This window comes from Diceros bicornis, chromosome 17, assembly GCF_020826845.1.
Source record: "Diceros bicornis minor isolate mBicDic1 chromosome 17, mDicBic1.mat.cur, whole genome shotgun sequence".
NCBI lineage: Eukaryota > Metazoa > Chordata > Mammalia > Perissodactyla > Rhinocerotidae > Diceros > Diceros bicornis.
This window is the reverse complement of record NC_080756.1, coordinates 51,946,904-51,966,075: the sequence shown is the minus strand read 5'-3', so window position 1 is coordinate 51,966,075 and position 19,172 is coordinate 51,946,904. Positions and strand designations below refer to the sequence as shown.

Here is a 19,172-nt window from a genome sequence, read left to right as displayed (position 1 = left end):
TTTATTTAGTATGTGTTAGAATAGATGGCATGTGGACTCTCTGAGCAGAAAACTTTGAGTGGAGATGGCTTTTGGCACTGAACGCTCCCATATTGTCAGATGTATACATGTTTCTCAGTTCCTTACTGACCAGGAATTGGCGAGTGTGGTGGTGGGGCAGTGTGCCTGGTGCAGTGGTGGTACGTGTGTGATTTTCTCTGCAGATAAATGCTTTGTCACTGCGTTACGTGTTTCTCAAAGCTGAAGGTGGAAGACTGCCTACATCAGAATACAGAGAGTGAGGCCGGGGGTGTGCTTATTAAAAATGCAGATGTCTAAGCTTTATCTCAGATTTAGCCAACTCAGAATCTCATCGTAGGCGTCTGTATTTTTAACCAGCTCCTCGTGATTCTGCTGCATACTGAAGTTTGAGAGGCGTTGCTGTGTGTACCTGGTTTTGCTGTAAGTCCCAACCAAACCTATTCTCCATCGCAGCTTGGCCAGTACGAGGCCGTCATCTCCCAAACCAGCAAATGGCACCTAGGCAAGGCTCCTAGGGTCAGAACAAGCTTGGTGTCTTCTGACCATGCATTCAGTGAGTCAGGAACCAGTATGTGGGTGAGCAGTGTGGTGCAAGTTTTGAGACGATGAAAGCCAGTTTAGTAGAAACTCCTTTCTTAAAGAGCTCTAAAACCCATCTCTAATCCTCTTTTAATTTCTTGCAGCTATACCCCCAAGTGGTATATACCTGTGTAGAGTTTATGGACTATATCAGTCACTAGAAAGGAAATAGGTGGTCATAAAAGGTCCGTGGCAGGATTCCACCCACCTCTAAACCATGCCCAGTGTAGTAACTGAGAAAGTTGTCAGGATTGAGAGGAAAGGAAGAAGCCCAAGCCCAGCAAGTGTCACGTGCAGAAAATTATGGAAAGCTCTCAGGAATTTTGATGTTGACATCAAAGCATTGAAAATGGACACCTATAACAAATTGGGTTGTTTCTGATAAAGCCAAGTGGAAGCTAATATTGAATTAAGATATGAACTACGTTTTGAAACTAATAGATTTATCCGCTACCTGGGAATGTGATGGGATGAATGTTTAAAAGAAAGTAAACACATGGCAGATGCCAGCCGTCTGTACACATGAGGAGCAGTCCATGTAGTGCAGGAGACTGCAGGCCGTCACGAAACCAAAAGTACTTTGAATTTAGAGCCCCTGTCTTCCCCCCAGGAGGCCTTTGCTTATTTCATCCTGATTTATCTCTAGATTTTCCTGGTGGAAAAAATTGATCCTTGGATGGCACATTATGTACCACTTTAGACCAGCCCTCTGACTTTATAGATCCATCAAGTTTAAATAACTTAGCTAAGTTCAGAGGCAAAGGCAGGCCGATATTTCAGTGCTTTGATTTGGATAGGATGCTCTTTCCTGAAAGTCATTTTCTGGGCACCGGGTGTTTCCTGCTAGTCAAGCTTTAAAGCTGCTTATACCCTCAGGCCATTGTGAGTCAAGTCTTGAACTAAAAGCAGTTTAGGAAAAGTGCTTTTATTAACCTGCCCCCTAGTCCCGTGTAAGATTGATTGATGCTCCTTTCTGGTGACTAAACTTGAATGATGTGTCAAATAAGTCCATTCTTCCCTTGGAGGCCAGTATGATATCAGCCTCAGAGATGAGTGAGTCCTTAGCTCTTAACATACAGTTTAGTAGAACTCAAATATTTATATCTATCTGTAGGGTGAGCATACGTCTAGATTTGCCAAGGATAGGTTTGATTTATGCTGCTTGTCCTGATTGTGGTTTATTAATGGTTCCTAATTTCACTGTCACAAGTTCCCCAATGGACAAAATATTATATCGTTACTCATACTTAGTATAAAAATGGAAGCTTATTCCCACCACCGAGAGACAGACAGTGCCTGTGCATCGAGGTACGGCATGCCCCAGTCCAGCTGTTACCCTCTGTAGGTGGAGACTAGAAAAAGAATGCCACTCCTGGATGAAGACTACTCTGCTTTATTCCATTTTTTTCCCCAGTGCAGTTTTGTTTTCTTTCAAGTATTGTAAACTTAAAAAAAAAGGAAAAATTTGTAGACTGTGTTGTCAAATCAGAAGTTAAGATTGCAAAAAGATCAAAACAAATGGTGGCTAACCATTGAGTGGTGGTAACTAGGCAGGCAGGTGCACTGCCTTGCATAACTCCAGGGGCATCATGCCATCGTCGAGTGAACACTGCTCCCCAGAGTGGTGTTTGTGGTGCACAGTCCTCTGGCTGTTGCCATGGCCCTTTGTATACAGTATTGTCAGTTATTGCCAGTTGCTGTGGAAATGTTACATTTATTAATAAGCACACACTTCTACATTGTATTTATGTTGTTAACCACCAAATATAATAGGTATGGTATAATTTTGAGGTTTTGTGTGTGGGCTGGGCACATGCATGTATTCTTGCTCACAGATACAGTGCCGAGTTGGCCATTATAATGAAAAAATTCAATCATTTCTGGAAAATAAACTAGTTGATAAATTGGTTTCATCCGGTTTTTACTCTACACAAAACGTGTAATCAACTATTTCTAGCTGTGTTTTCTATGGGATATATTTTTACTCTGACAGATTTGAACAAGCTCCAAGCATTTATCTTTTTGTTTTTGCTGCAAGAAACTACCAGTTATTTTCAGAACTGGCCCATTTTGCCCGTGAATGGCTCCGAGTCGGGGTTGTCACTCCAGTGCAGCTCTGAGTAACCGAGTATTTCCTTCCTAGCCCTTGCGCTCCCCCCAACTCCCCGCCCACCCTCTGTTCCCCTGGATATTCCAGCGCCAGGTCTGCAGTTTGGTCACCTCCAGCCTGTGGCACACTACCCTGTGCATGACTCAGGGCTACAGAGCTTGTTTTCTAGCTATTTTGATACAGGCTTCAAAAATAAAGAAATAAACATTAGAGTCTCCCAAAAGCTGTGAGAGACTGTGATGATGTCAGCCTAATTGACCTGTTGTGTCATAGGGCCATATTTTTTTACTTTTTTTCTTACAGGTTTGGGCACTTGGGTACTTTGTAAATACATGTGACCGCATTCTTTTCAAAGTTTGAAGTAACAGGAAGTGATCACCCCTAGAAGTGGTCAGGTGACATTTGGACATGCCATTGTGCAGGTGTGCATATATTTAAACAGTAACAGAAGACCTAAGTCATTCTCATGGTGTATGTTCAATAGTGTGGACCATCTATTTTGACAGTTTTCAGCACAGCAGTGTATTTAAGATCCTTATGACTTCTGTTTAGAGGTGCTTGGCCCTTGAAACTTGCATAAAGTGGTCCTGAGCTCCTGGGTGGGGGTTGAAACACATTTTCTATTTTTACACTTCTAGTAGGGTCAAAGTTGTCTCATATCATTCAGTAAAAGCGTGATGATTTCTTCTTCCTTGGTATTCAGAGAATAAAAGTAACAGTCTTTTAGGTGCTAACATGGCTAACTCCCTACCCCTTCGAGCCTTGGCTCCACTGTCATCTCAGTGAGGCCTACTCTCGGCACCTTTTCAGGATTTCAACCTCTACCCACTCACAGCCCTCCCACTCAGAACTGACTTGGTCGCTTTTGCTTAGCACTGATGATCTTCTAACACTTGCTTAGGTTTATTGTCTGTCTTCTCTCACTAGATTGTTAGCTTCACAAAGACGGAAACTTTTTGTTTTGTTCACTAATTTACACAAATGGGTCAGGACAGTGCCTGACATACAGTTGATGCTCAAAAAAACAGTGAAAGAATAGTAGCTTCTGATAGGACTGAAGGTTTCAGTTCAAGGACTAGGTAATTCAGTGAAGAACTAAATTTTCCATGAGAGCACAAGTTACAAAAGGGCCATTCAAGGAACTTTGGGAAGCTCTTGGAGCTTACTAGAAAGACGACCTGGAGGCAGGAAATAAGGCTCGAATCCCAGCTCTGCTGCTTAACTAGCTCTGTGACATGGGCCAATGTATTTTTTGATGAGTGAAATTATGAGTTCCCTTCCTGTCAGATATAATAATAATTACATCATAGGTTGTGAATGTTAAGTAAATCATTTGCAAACCGTTAAAGTAGCATTATCACATAATAGGAAAAGGTTTAAAAACTAAAATGGCAATAACTTAGGCTAGCTGGCAGGAATCTAGGTTTTCACTTTTTTATTCATTGGTGATTCTGCAGGACATTCATTGGCAAATGCAGCGAATGGCCTGAGTCAGGGAAAATGAAGTAGCCTATGTGGAGCCGGCTGCTTCTAGAGAGCTCTCCGACTTGATGGGAAACAGCAGAGAGGGCTCTTTTCCTTTTGGTTAAACTCTCCTTGAGGATTGATTTTCTTGATGGCAGTAGCTGCCATTTATTCTCAAAGATGGTACTGTCAGTCTCCTTTTCCACAGCAGCAGGTAAAACCTAGACGTGGGACAGAGTAACGAGAACATTTTTCAGCCCTATCAGGCTGGAATCAATATAATGAATCATTTTTTAAACTTAGAGTTTTTTGGCTCAGTTATTATAAAATGGTCAGGCAAATATTCGTCATGCTATAACACATTAATAAATACAACTAACTCCCATGCTTTAGATTTTATACCACCTAAAGCAGAATGAACTGTAAAACACAGCCTTCCAGAGAGGATGCCCTCTGTCCAGGGGTCCTGCAGCCCAGAGGTGCTCTGCAGTGTGCCAGGAGCACTTTCTTCCTCCTGAGGGCAGTCCAGTGCTTCTGGAATGACAGGTTAGGTGTCTCTTCTCTTTGCTTTCTTTTAGTCAACGTTATAATCCCTGAATGGCAAATCCCCCAAGGACCCATGCTTCTTAAATACCCACGAGTGAGCAAGAAGGGAAATTAGAAAGGGAGGGAAAGAGAATAAACCTTTATTCGTATTATATATATTTATTATATATATTCTATTTATATATAATTATGTATAAATCACTGCTAGATACTTAAATGTTCTCTTACTGAATCTTGGAAAATCAATTCTAGGGTGAAGATTTTAATTCAATTTTAGGAGGAAGGAAGTTTTTCCAAGATCAAATAGCTATTTGATATAGCTAATAGCTATATAGCTAGATATTCAAACCCAGAGCCAATTGCAAATCTCCTGCGTGGGTCTTCATCATGGTCGAAGCAGAGTAGGGCCTTTCTGTGATTCCATGTGAAGTTTTCATGGGACAAAAGACTGAAGCTATAAAATAGTTTCTTTTTGTGATGGCCCCCTGTCCTGTAGCTGAGTTGCTTCTGCTTATCTATACATACAGCAGGTTATTTTGCACCTCAGCCCCCCCCCCCTTATTTTGCTGTCTCTATCTGGAATGCTCTTCCCAATCATATCTGCCTCCCGAGTTCTCTCCAGGACCAGCACCTTTGTGACGATTAGTTACAACAAAAAGTAACAGAAAAACTAACTGGCTTAAACAAGAGTAGTTTATTCCTCCTCATGTAACACTCTGGGTCTGGTATAATGGTGCTGCCTTCTGAGGCCCCAGCTACTCCCGCCCTCTGCTCCCTGTCAGCTGGGTGTGGCCCTCATCCTTAAGGTCAAAGGCAACATCTGTTCCCTGTAGCCAGATGGAGCGAAAGACACAAGAGGGGACACAGCACACAGACTATCTGTCTCTTAAGGAAGTTTCCCTGAAGGTGCTGAGAGTTCCACTTATTTCTACTGGCTAGAATTTAGTAACCTGCCCATGCCTAGCTGCTAATGGAGTTGGAAAATTTAGTCTTCATCCTAAGTGGCCATCTGCCTGGCTCAAAACTTGATTACTATGGAAGAAGAGCATAAAGGATACTCTTCTATGAACCAGTTTCTAATATCTCCTTCAACAGTCTCTCTGAAAATTTGGCAACATAATTCTTGCAGCTACTATACCCTGTATCACAGCACTTATGTTACAGCATGCATGCATTTTATTGTGTGATTTTTTTTGTATTTGTTTTAAACATATCTTTCTTCCCAAATTGTATTTTATTATTTTTTTTTTCTGAGGAAAATCAGCCCTGAGCTAACATCCATTGCCAGTCCTCCTCTTTTTCTTTTTTTTGGCTGAGGAAGACTGGCCCTTGGCTAACATCCAAGCCCATCCTCCTCTACTTTATATGGGACGCTGCCACAGCATGGCTTGATAAGCGGTGCGTAGGTCCGCGCCAGGGATCTGAACCTGCGAACCCTGGATCGCAGAAGCGGAGCGCACGCACTCAACCACTACGCCACTGAGCCAGCCCCCCAAATTGTATTTTAGGTCTGTCAAGGGCAGGGATCCTATCTTATTTGTGTCTGCATCCCCAGTAGCCAGCAGGTGACTAGGAGCTAATGACTGTTAAATGAAAGAATGGATAAATAAGCATATGTATGCATATACTAAAAAATGAGATTTACCTATTAACTCTTAGAGCATATCCCCCAGAGCTCTTCAACTTAATCTAGACTCTTCTGGCATTAATTGCTTAACCAAGTGACTAGGAATCCTTTTATCTCATAAGTGAAATGATTTTCAGTACCGTTATGTGGGAGACATAGTATAAAATGAACTTAAAATGTGGTATTGAGATGTAATCATAAATTAATGTGTTTAATATACTAATTACATGTTAATAAAACAGCGTTAACTTTCTTAAAATCAGCCCTGATGGTCTAGTGGTTAAGATTGGGTGCTCTCATTGCCTTGGCCCACGTTCATTTCCCAGTCAGGGAACCATATCACCTGTCAATTGTCGTACTGTGGGGGGCTGCATGTTGCTGTGATGCAAAAAGCTATGCCACTGGTATTTCAAATACCAGCAGGGTCACCCATGGTGGACACGTTGCAGCAGAGCTTCCAGACTAAGACACAAGGAAGAAGGACCTGGCCACCCACTTCTGAAAAAAGGGTGGTGAAAATGCTGTGAATAGCAGCAGAGCAGTGTCTGATATAGCCCGGAAGGTGAGAGGATGGCGCGCAAAGACCAAGCAGGGTTCCCCTCTGGTTTTCACAGGGTTGCTAGGAGTCAGAATCCACTTTATGGCACTAACAACCACAAACATTCTTAAATTCAATTTTGTTACTAGAATAAGAAGAGACTGAGTTATTTCAATGATTATAAAGCTCACTGCCCCACTCTTTCCACCTTGGCTAAAAAAAAATAATGGACCCAGGGTTGAGTGGGCGTTAAGTACAATTAATACTTCGAATCTCTATGTGGTTTTTATTTTTGATTATAAAGAATTTGAGATAGAGGTTAAGTGATTTGCAAAATGTTCCCAGTTTTAATAATTTTCAACCTATTTTGGAAAGTTAATTCATGGTATATTTATACTTTGTGAGCCTATGTATAAGTTCTTTTTAAAATGCAACTATATATTTTTTAAAGCTACCACAGGGACTTGTAGAAGTAACTAAAGATTAAGGTGGTAAAAACAATCTTAAGAGTTTGAAAGAATGTTAAAAGAATATATTATCTTAAGAGCTGAGTCTTGAGAGATGCCGCAGAGATGAAACCCGCTTTCCTCTTTTCCCACGGTGGATTTCTTGGCCGGGCACGTGGCCATCCAAAATAAAGACGAGATTTTCCTGCTCTACTTGCAGTGCTATATACATTTGTCAGTTACTTAACCTCTATGAATTTGTTTCCTCATTGGTAAATTAGAAATAATGCTTGCCTCTCAGAATTACATAATTCTGTACATAATTCTGTTAGAGTGTGTATTAATCTTTACTGTAACTTTTCCTTTAGCTATTTCTCTCCTTCATTGTCTTGGGTTCCTAAAGTCCTGGATTATGTGTAATTCATCTTTGTATCCCGGGGCCTGGCTTTTAATACATTTTTGATGAATCTAAAATGACTGTGCAGTACAGTACAGTGATAAAGACCAAAGCAGATGGGGCATTTTTCATATCTTGCATATTAAATACAGGTCTCAAAATTCTGTAGGTAGCAGGTTGAGGCACCTTGGAAACAAAATTAAAAGTCAACTAGAACAGAGTATGAATCGGGAAGTTACTTATTGTTTTCTACTTGCATCTCTATCCAGCTTCAACCAGCCTCCTCTGCCCTTTGCTCTCTGTGCTGTGGCTTCATGGCTCCCTTAGTTCCTCAAGCTCATAAAGTTTTTTATAACCTCCAGACCTGCCAAAGATTTATCTAGAATATTTGTTCCTCTGTATTAGTCAAGGTTCTCCAAAGAAACAGAACCAATACGATTATATATATAGATACAAAGATAATTTCTTTACAAGATAGAAGTACCTACCCCAATCCTGCTTATTCTTCATAACTTGTTCCTGAAACAAACGCGAACAGTCAAAATAGTGACTGTGCTTCCATCTTCAGGTTTTGCTCACTTCTACTTGAAATATAAAATTAGAAATGCAGTGATTTATTTGGCAAGAGAAGTAAATCAGGGAACACCCAATAGGAGGAAAAAGAAAAAAGTAGCATTTGCAATAGTGCAGGCAGAGCTTGTGCTGGTCTGCAGTTCCGCCTAGAATGCTGAGAAGATGGCTCTTGGCTTTGTCTGGTGAGACATGCCTGTTAACATTTCTCCCAGGGATCAGATCCCCACAGCTGCAGTCCTGATGGACATAGAGACCCCACGTTCCCACAGGCAGAGCCAACCTACCCAGTGCTCCTCTGCTTTAGACTGCAGTAGGACATTCAGTGGAGAGGGCAGCAGGGCAGAGCTGGCGTTTTTTTTTTTTTTTTTTTTTAAGCTCCTGAAAATAGCTTCGGGATTCTCATCAGCAAGGCTCCTCTGAAAATTGAAGACTGTTCTCTGCCATATTGGTTATTCAAGTCCACTCTTCAAGGCAAAAGACAGAAACTTTCTCCCTGTTTTCCCCTCTGGGCAAGGCCTCCGTCCTCGCCCTTGGACCAGCAGCACTTAGCTTGTTCCACCCAGATCACCTGGGAAGCCTGAGTCAGTCCAGGGAGAACTCAGTTCTCAAATCACTGAATCACCTGGAAGGAGCCTTTGGTTTCACCTTTTCTTTTATTAGCTGCTGACTTCCCTCAGCTGCAGAGGTGGGTGTGCTGATTCCACCAACCCACCAAACCACTAAGACAAATAGAAACATAATGTTTACCTTTTACAAATCCTTTTAAACTCCATTGCCTTATTTAGTCTTTAAAACAAACTGGTGAAGTCATCATCCACATTTTGCAGAAAAGAAAACAATGTCAAAGGGTTTGTGTCCAGTGGATCAGGGTTAGGCAAGGTAAGCACCTTTCCGAGTCTTCTGTACCTCTGTTTTCTCATCTATAAGTTGGCGGTAATAACATCTGCAGCTGTGGGTGGTGGTAAATGAGATAAAGCTTCAAGCAACGTCCTTGATTCTGTGTCCTGGATAAATGTTCCCTTCCTTTCTAATTTTTAATGAGAAAATATGCTCAGAGGGTGGAAACATTTATGTATGGTTTTATTCCTAGTAATTGACAGAGTTAGGATTCCCATCCACGTCTTGTAATTTTAAATCCCATGCATTTTCCCTCATATTAATTTATAGGCTTGGGGCATGGTTCCTTCCTAAAGACATGTGTTAGGATGAGGAAAAAATTCTAAGAACAAGGAGAAGCTACATCCAGAAGCCATCAAGGAGTATGGTATGGTTTGAGGAGAGCAGTGGTTCTCAAATTTAAGAATCAGTATCACCTGGAGGGCTGGTTAAAATACTTTTTGGGGGGCCGGCCCCGTGGCTTAGTGGTTAAGTGCGCAAGCTCCGCTACTGGCGGCCTGGGTTCGGATCCGGGGCGCGCACCGACGCACGGCTTCTCCAGCCATGCTGAGGCCGTGTCCCACATACAGCAACTAGAAGGATGTGCAACTATGACAAACAACTATCTACTGGGGCTTTTGGGAGAAAAAGGGAAAAAAAAGAGGAGGATTGGCAATAGATGTTAGCTTAGGGCCGGTATTCCTCAGCAAAAAGAGGAGGATTGTCATGAATGTTAGGTCAAGGCTGATCTTCCCGACCAAAAAAAAAAAAACTTTTTGGGTCCTAGCCTCAGAGTTTCTGATTCCAGAGGTCTAGAGTAGGGCTAGAATTTGCATTTCTAAGAAGTTCCCAGGTGATGCTGATGCTACTGGTCCAGGGCCCACACTTTGAAAACCACTGTAGTAGAAAATAAATATCCCCTATCTAAAGTATGTCCCCACACCCTCGGTGAATTAGTAAGTTGCAGTATGACTAAGCATTTCTCGGAGATGCATGAAACCACCTGCATCAGATTTGTCTGTATTGCTTGTTAAATAGGGAAGATTTCTGCTCACCACTCCAGACTTACTAATGTGAATTTCTGGTGGTAAATACAGAAAACTGCATTTTAAACAATTTTTTGTGTATGCAGATGGACTCTCGAGAGCCACTAGGTAAAGTGTTATACTTAGCAAAGAGTGAGAGAAATTCACAATTAGTATAAAATGTCTACAGTGCAGTGTATCCAGGCCTAAAAGGAATGAAGACCAGGAGACTGTCATTTGGAATATTTGTTGTAGAGCAAATTTATTGGGGCATATCCAAGGAAAATTTTTAAAATGATCTTTTAAGTTTCTTTGAACTTTTCTAATCTTTTTTTTTAAAACTTGGATAATATTGGTGTGTTATAATCTGTATATGACTGCTGTGATGTAGGAGAGTTTGTTTGTTTGTTCTTGAACAAAATAACCTGGGTCTTTATAACTACATTCAATTAAAATCACCACCCATCCTACTGAATGGGGTTAAGCTATGTGGTGTTTCCAATCCTCGCTGCACATTATTAGCATCGGTCGTGAGCTTTTAAAAACCACTGATACCAGGGACCCACTTCAGCATCACTCCTGGGGAGGACATAGGAGAGGGTCTGGGCATTTTTACTTATTACAAACTCCTCAGTGATGTCTGTAGTCAGGGTTGTGAATAATTCAACTGGATGCTCTTTAACAAACTCATCGGTACCAGTTCTGGAAATAGGACCTTCTCTTCTGAATTTGCTTCATTTTCTTTCTAAGTAACAGAGCTAGAATAATTCTCGCCAGATCCATATTTCCATCAATTATTGTGGTGCTGCAGAATCGAAGACAATCCTAGTCAGTGAATTAGATTTCTTCTACAGATGAGTAGAAGCTATAGAATGAAGCTTCTTGCACATCTTGAAGAAAATAAGCCACCCGTCTTCTCTCTGCAATGACTTTGATGCTATTTTGATCTGTCTGACAGACTTTGAAGCTAACTTGCAAGGCAGCCCCTCAACTCCAACTCCTCCCTCCCACTCGGTCACAGCTAGGTTTCTGAAACAATTATGTTTGTTGCACTTATGACCACAAGGTGGCGGGCCAGATCCATTTAATAACTCAAGGCAGCTTTCATTGTCACTGGCTGCAGCTATCATTTTCCCATTTGTCGCTAAGAAAAGAGTGTGTCACATTGCTGTAAACAAAGACTGCAGAATCTTAGGACTAGATGGAGATATGAGAGATCATCTTGTTCATTGACTGTCAACTTTTTTTTTTATCTTCTTCCTAAGGAGGGACATGCATTATCCATTTTTAATTGCTGTCTGAATTTCTAGTGTCTCTTTCAGAATCTAGATAGAAAATACTAACAGTCTTATCTCAGACACACGGGAGGGCTTCTGTTAAAAAAATTAGCGATGACGCATATCCAAGAATACAGTTACTGAAGAAAATAGAGGCATATTCAAAAGATGATAATATAACATAGATCTGCTCACTCATTTGCTTTGAGTTAGCTAAGCAGTAGCAGAAAAGGGAAAGACTAAAGATTTATAAGGAGGAAGAGCAGAATGCTTTGCTTCATCTCAGGTTTGTACACCTCAGAGTATCTGCCTCTATAAAAGGTGAAGTTTCATTGACAGACTGTCACTGCAATCCAAAAAGCAGGCATCAATCATAAATCCCTTTACATATTGCTCAGAACTGACTTTGCTCTCATTGCCTCAGTCTATAGATTTTACAAATTAATGAAGAACTTTCTCATGTGAAGGTGGATGGCGGAGGCACACAATAACTATTTGTTAAATAACAGCATCTCTTTAGAAGAAACCACCTCTTTTAAAATTTTCTGTATATAAATTGAGTAGCAAGTTGTGAGTTCACACTCTTGAATTTATCCTAAGCAGATAATTTCATTTGAATCTCAATGAGAAATTTGATAGATATGTCTAGTAAGTAAGATATATATGAAAAAAAATTTTAGAACATTCACTGACCTAATGATTTATATATGTGGAACACATATCACAGAACCAGAAATATCCTACGATAGAGCCAAAATAATCTAGCATACGACATTAGTTTAACCAACAAAGTGATGAGTTGAAATTTGGTAAAATGAGACAAAACCAGATGTTTAAGGTCTAAATTTGGGGGATTTTCCAACCTTAACACGTGATTGTAGTGACCTTTCCTTTCATTAGAGTTGTGATTCTGCTCTGACAAAGGTAGCAATGGGTGGGTTGAAGACAGCATTTGTGGTCTCTGGGCCTGAGATTTTTCCAGTTCACCTACTCAGGCCTTCAAAGCTTTGCAAATGAATCTCGGGCACTCCCCTAATTATTACCAAGTTCAAAAAGTTCAGGAACTCTGCAAGGCCTGACTGGGGGCACTAGCCTTCACCAAAGTTTTTCCTATCTTATTCTTGTTTTTGCTGTAGGTAGTCAGTTAACTGATTTAGCATAATTTAATAAGAAAGATACAAAGGTATTTATTCTGTATCATGAGATTAAAGTAGGCTTCTGTTGGGTCAATGGCCAGCCAAGCATAGGGAAGGGAATAAAGGACAGATACCCTATTCAAAATAAGAACATCTATAATATAGCAGGCAAGCTTGTTACTAAAAACAGGCACCTATATAACTAAAATCTAAGAGTATGAGTTCTAAGAAGCCCAGGTACTATGAAGGATGACAGGAGAATTGCTTTTTCTGTCCAGGCAAAAGGCTCTAAAGGTATGACCGCCTCTCTGAGGCTGATACCAGTTAGCTCCAAAATCTCTTGTCTATTTGGTTGTGTGATCATGAATTATGATGCTGATTGCTGATCTACCATCTCCTCTCTTCTAGCATTACTGTAACACAACTTCTGTAATAAAACTTAATTTTGTCAATTTCAAGTGAATTAATTTGCCCCCACTAAAATTATGAAACCACACAGCTGTGTAAGCAGCATACTGTTTGTGTTTCTTATGTATCATCTATCCATCCTAGAAAATGACCATTGAGGGTTTTGTGATTTAACATAGAGTATGTGCAGGCAATTAGACACCCTTATTTAAGGCTCTCACATTGTAATTACACAGAGTCAGAGAGGAGTGTTTAGGTACCGAAGGGTCTGCTGGCTGGGCCCACCTTCTTGTGTGATGGCCACTGACTGGCATAGTTGAGGTTATGCATGTAGGTTCCAAAGCCAGGCTGTGTATGTTCAAATCCCAGCTCCTCCACTTACTAGCCATAAAACTTTGCTCCCTGTGGTTTAGGTGCTCCATCTGAAAAATGGAGATAACTAGAGCACCTACCTCATAGAGTGGTTGTAGAGATTAAATACGTTAATTCATGAAAAGGGCTTGGCACTTGGAAAATACACAATAAATATTACTTTTTATTTTATATATTCCACTTTCAATTGGATCTCCTTGCTACATCTTCTCTTTCTTAAAATGTTCTGCCTAATGCTAAATTTCCTTGCTTGACTTCGCTATTGTAATCTGCTTTAGAAGAAAATTACCAAAGGTGAACCATTAAGGTGTTCTGGGATGCTCATTTCTACTTTCTAAATGTCTTTTTCTTTTCTTCTACTTTTATTGTTCAACTTCCTGTCATGATCTTATTTCTTACAGTGACTAGATGGCCAGATGAGTTTGAAATCCCAGATATCATATGATTTCATTTGTAAATTTTCAGTATATATCTCTGAAAGGCAAATGCATTTTTTATAACATAAACTCTATGTCAACAATTATTTCTTAATATCATCAGCTATTTTATTAGCATTCACATTTCCTGATTGTTTTATATTTTTTAAGCAAGTTAAATAGGGGTTCACTATGTGACTGGTTGATAACACCTTTACCTTTGTGATTGTTATTGTTTGTGTTGCTGAGGACACTGGATTGGTTGTCCTTTAGGGTTTTATACAGTCCTGGCTTTGCTCATGTCACCTCTGTATTATTGGATATGTTCTTCTGTTTTCTCTATTTCTTGTATATTGATAGATACTTGATAAGTATATTGATAAGTATAGATACTGATATTGAGAGATATTGTATATTGATAGATACTTTATAAGATTCAGACTGGCTTTATTTTGGAGAAAAAAGGTCTACTACTTTATAATAAGGGTTGTGTACTTTCAAAGATACTCAATATCTAGTGTTTCATTTTGTAATGTTAGTAGCAATTGAAGATCATTAACTACATCCATCAAACTCATTTTACGTGGCAAAATAGTGATATTTTAATTTGATCATTGTGTCTTCATTTATTGGCTGAAATATTTCTATAAATAGTAACTTTGTCTCATCAATTACTAGGTTAATCTATGTTACAGTTTATATAGGAAATAGTTTGCTGGAGAAACACTTGATTCTTTTCTTTACTGGTTTTTAAATTAATGAATAAGTAGGAGAGGGATTTTTACTGTGATAAAATAAAATAAAAAATAATTTCATACCTAAAGAAAAAAGTTGCAAGGATGGTACAAAGAATTAGTGGGCCCTGTGTTCATTGCAGCATTATTCACAATAGCCAAGATGTGGAAGCAACCCAAGTGCCCATCAATGGACGAATGGGATAAAGAAGCTGTGGTGTATATATACACAATGGAATGCTACTCAGCCATAAAAGAAGACAAAATCATGCTGTTTGTGACAACCTGGATGGACTTTGTGGGTTTTATGCTAAGCAAAGTAAGTCAGGTAGAGAAAGACAAACACCGTATGATTTCACTCATATGTGGAAGATCAACAAACAAACACATAGATACGGAGAACAGATTAGTGGTTACCAGAGGGGAAGAGGGTTGGAGGGAGGGTGAAAGGGATAAAGGGGCACATATGTATGGCAACAGATTAAAACTAGATTATTGGTGGTGAACACGGTGCAATCTATACAGAAAACAAAATATAGTGATGCACACCTGAAATTTACACAATGTTATAAGCCAATATGACCTCAATAAAATAATTTAAAATAAAAGAATTAGTGGATAGCCTTAACCCAGATGCCCTAAATGTGAACTGGACAGAATTAAACAGGCCAGGAGGACTTTATTCAAGGCTGTTGCAATAGGGCAGAGAGATTGAACTCAACTCCAGAGAAACAAAAGGTGAAACAGTTTTTAAGTGCTGGGGTGAGCATGTGAAAAAGTACCAGAGGACCTCAGGGGAGGGTTGTTAATGGAATTAGACCATCTGTGTTTGCTAATTGGCATTTATTGAATTACGCTCCTACCCTCCCACAGAGACTGGGAAATGGGGCCACTATTTTTCTTGATGATTACATTTCAAAGGGATAGCTACCAGGTCCTTGAGAAAGACATTCCTGGATTGTAAGACTAGCAAGAGGTGGGGAGAAGAATTACATCTCAAAGGGTCGGAGGAAGAATATACAATTGCAAATTTTCTTAAATAAGTGATCTAAGAAAAGGGAGGTCAGGGGCCTATAGTATGGAAGGATGATCATCCTGAAACTTCTAGTCAAAGAAAGCAAGAAGAGAAAATGGGAGAAGAGAAAATGGTAGAAAAGAAAATGATTTTAATTTTTTGTTCAACTCTCCATTTTGATTTGTCCTCTGAAGTGTTGACCATAATATTTGCAGTTGCATTTGGATTATCAATGCTGTGCTGATTTTCTTTGACTAGTGTGGAATAAATTTATAATTTTATGTTTCACAGTGACTAACAAAATCATTCATAAATATTAACTAAAACACATCACACAAAGTCATCTTCACTTACCTCAACCTCGAATTTGGATATGAGCAAGAAAACACTTTTAATCTCTCTTCTCACAGAAAATCCAAAGCAGTTTATCCACTCCACTATCTAGTTAGTAATAAATAGTTTACTCAAATAAAAATGAAAGATAAGGAACAACGTGAAAGATCTGGGTGTTGTTATTTTCCTTATCAGTCTTGACACTGTCTAATAACAGTTTTACAAAATGAGACATCTGCCTAGGAGATGTGCAAATAGAAGTGTCATAATTGGAACATTAATCTTCTTAGAAATTCTCTTGTTGGAATTTCTCAACCTGAGAAATTCTCTCAGGTTTTATAAACCAGAATCGACGAGAACAAATACAATATGATTTCAAAATACAATGATTTCATGTTTATTTTTGAGAAACGTGAAATTAATAAATTACTGCATGCGTGTAGGACTAAAATAAGGTGTTAATACTTTGTGCAAAGGCTTCAAAGAGCTTGGCTCCTGCTGCAGCTGTCTGTATCTCTGTGGTGGAAAACTGATATTCTGTGGTGAGGAAAAAGTGGTGGGCTTCGGGTTTCTCATACTGAAATAACTAAAGAATAGTGGTGAATAGGTCACTTCTTGTTGGCCAAAAGCTCAGGCAATTTTACTAAGAATCAATGAAATGGTTCTGAATTCCCTTACCAACGGGATTTAGGAGAAAATTTCTGCATCATTAAACTTTGTAGTCTATGATTTTGCTATTAAAACTTGAGCATAAAAGAAAAGAGAGAAAAGGAGACAAGCAAATGCCTGAGTAGAGATCAGAGGATAACTTCAGGCCTGGGAACTGGAAGTCAGTAATCTGATTAGTAACTGCCCATCAGGCTCAAGAACTTACAAACCACCATTTATAACCAATACATCCATTCACTCACTGTCAGTCAGTTTATGAGGTTTCAAGCCCTAGAAACCAGAAATAAATAAAGCCAGAAATAAAGCCGAGACAAGGAAAAAGGACTCATTACCAAGAAATCCAATTATTGTTAAAATATCTTTGGAGGAACCCATGCTCTTTCAATGAAATGTTAATCCATTTTTGCTTTAATTTTAATATAACCTATACTAATAGTTAATATTTATTGGTGTTCACAATATACCAGGCTTTGTATTAAGCATTTGCATGCATTAGTTCATATGATCTTTGTCATAATGCAATGAGATAGATCACATACTCTACGTTTTACATATGAAGACACATTACTCCCTACATTTTACATATGAGGATTATAAATTAACATGCTTAAGTTCATCTAGCTAGCAATTGCAAGAGCTTATAGTCTAAGAAAAGTTTGTCTCACTCCAGATAGATAAACATGCAGGAAGACAATATGTGTAATTACATTAATTTCTTTTACCTCAATTATCTTCTTACCTCAATTTCTTCTTCTTCTTTATTTTTTGGAGGAAGATTGGCCCTGAGCTAACATCTGCCAATCCTCCTCTTTTTTTGCTGATGAAGACTGGCCCTGGGCTAACATCCATGCCCATCTTCCTCTACTTTCTATGGGGGCACAGCCACAGCATGGCTTGACAAGCAGTGCGTCGGTGGGCGCCCGGGATCCGAACCGGCAAACCCCGGCTGCTGCAGCGGAGCGCGTGCACTTAACTGCTAGTGCCACCAGGCCGACCCCAACCTCAATTTCTTTTTACCTCAATTATCTGAGTAATTTTGTAGCTCTCTGGTTGAATTTAGCTATGTAAACAACCATGCATGTATTACGTGTCTTTTGATTATTTAATCATTAATTGCTGTACATATACTTGCCTATGTACTATCTACCTGTCCTCATTGAGCCAAAATATAAATTTTGGTGTATACTGAAACTTTCACTATAACCAAAGTAGTTTTGGGAGTTTTGGCATGCTTTCATTATGTGCCTTATTTCCTAGTTTGTCTCTTTCCATGTGTTCTGTTCCTTGAGAAGCATATATTTACTTTAAAAATAACCAATTCTGTCTGTTTACAACTTTGTGATACTTTTTGACACAATACGTTTCACCTTATTACCATATTGTCATTGAGAGGGCCAATTTTGCAATTTCCTTAAGATATATTTGAAGTTAATTTTTTTTTTCCTTTTGCCCAAATTGTATGTTGCTCCCTCCTTTTTCATGTGTCTGTCTGTGCGTATGAGTGTATGAGGAGAAAGCTCTGACTGGGAAGATGTAAGTGCAAAGTTATCACTATGGTTTGAAGAAATTGTAGGGAATTTCTCCATATGATATAGATGTATTTAATGTTTACTATGTTCTGGTAGACATAAAATTACCTGGGAGTAAAATTATGAAAATATATAGTATCAGTCCTTTAGGAGCTCAGTCCAGTGGAAAGACTAATAAAACAAACATCAGTTATGATTCAATGTGGTAGATAGTGTAGATGAGGTGTGTGCAACATATTATTGTTAGAGAGTTAGAATCATCCCCCTTGCCTCACTACCTTGACTGCTTCAACAATAATGTAGGAAACAATTTGTGGCCTGGTTGAGAAAGGCTTCCATGTCATCCACTAAATTGAATTTACACTATAGGCTTTGGAAATCAAACAAAGTCTTTTTGGTGGTATTTAATGAAGGTTACAGTTTGTGCATTTAATATGAGTATATTCTCGTTACAGAACATGTAAAAATACACAAAAACAGAAAATAAAAACAAGAAATGATCTATATCCTGTATACTCTGTCCTTGGCCCTTTAAATATAGTTGATTCGCTTATAAAAGCAAACCTCGGGTATTATGCAAACCGTGATGCACCTTGACTACCTGACCAGTTACCCTGCTATTTCTTTGTTGTTCAAATTTCATACACCAGCTACGATACCAAGGTCTTCTCTATATTTTGGAAGTCCTCAGGTTTTTCCTGTGTACTCTTTCCTGCAAGTATGGCAGAGGTCATATTAAAATATTTATGAACTTATATAGTAATATATATTGGCATGCAATATCATGCAATAGATAATTCAAATTAAAAATTTATATTCCCTTTTATTCTGTAATTACACGTTATAAAACTCCTCACCAAATGGAATATTGAAGAACATGTCATTTATGAAATTGTTCATATAATGTATAAATATTTTTTGTTTTTGAGAAAATGTTGATGAGAGTTTTTCTTTTTTCCTTTTTTTGCTGCATCTAGCTATATTTCACATCTTGCTGACTGAATTGAAGTAGGGAGTTGCACTGAAGTCTGTCTGCAGTAGCCTCATTAAATTGAGAATCATCAGCTGTTTCTTAGTTTTA

General features: G+C 39.0%; 1 protein-coding gene across 1 annotated transcript in view; it reads left to right on the top strand.

Moving 5' to 3' along the window:
• The first annotated feature begins 80 nt into the window (after positions 1–80).
• LOC131416344 (killer cell lectin-like receptor subfamily E member 1) overlaps positions 81–19,172 on the top strand; it is a 41,149-nt gene continuing 22,057 nt past the window's right edge. Inside the window, exon 1 of the mRNA XM_058558812.1 lies at positions 81–3,132. The gene's annotated coding sequence lies outside the window, so the exon portion shown is untranslated. The remainder of the gene's footprint in view (positions 3,133–19,172) is intronic.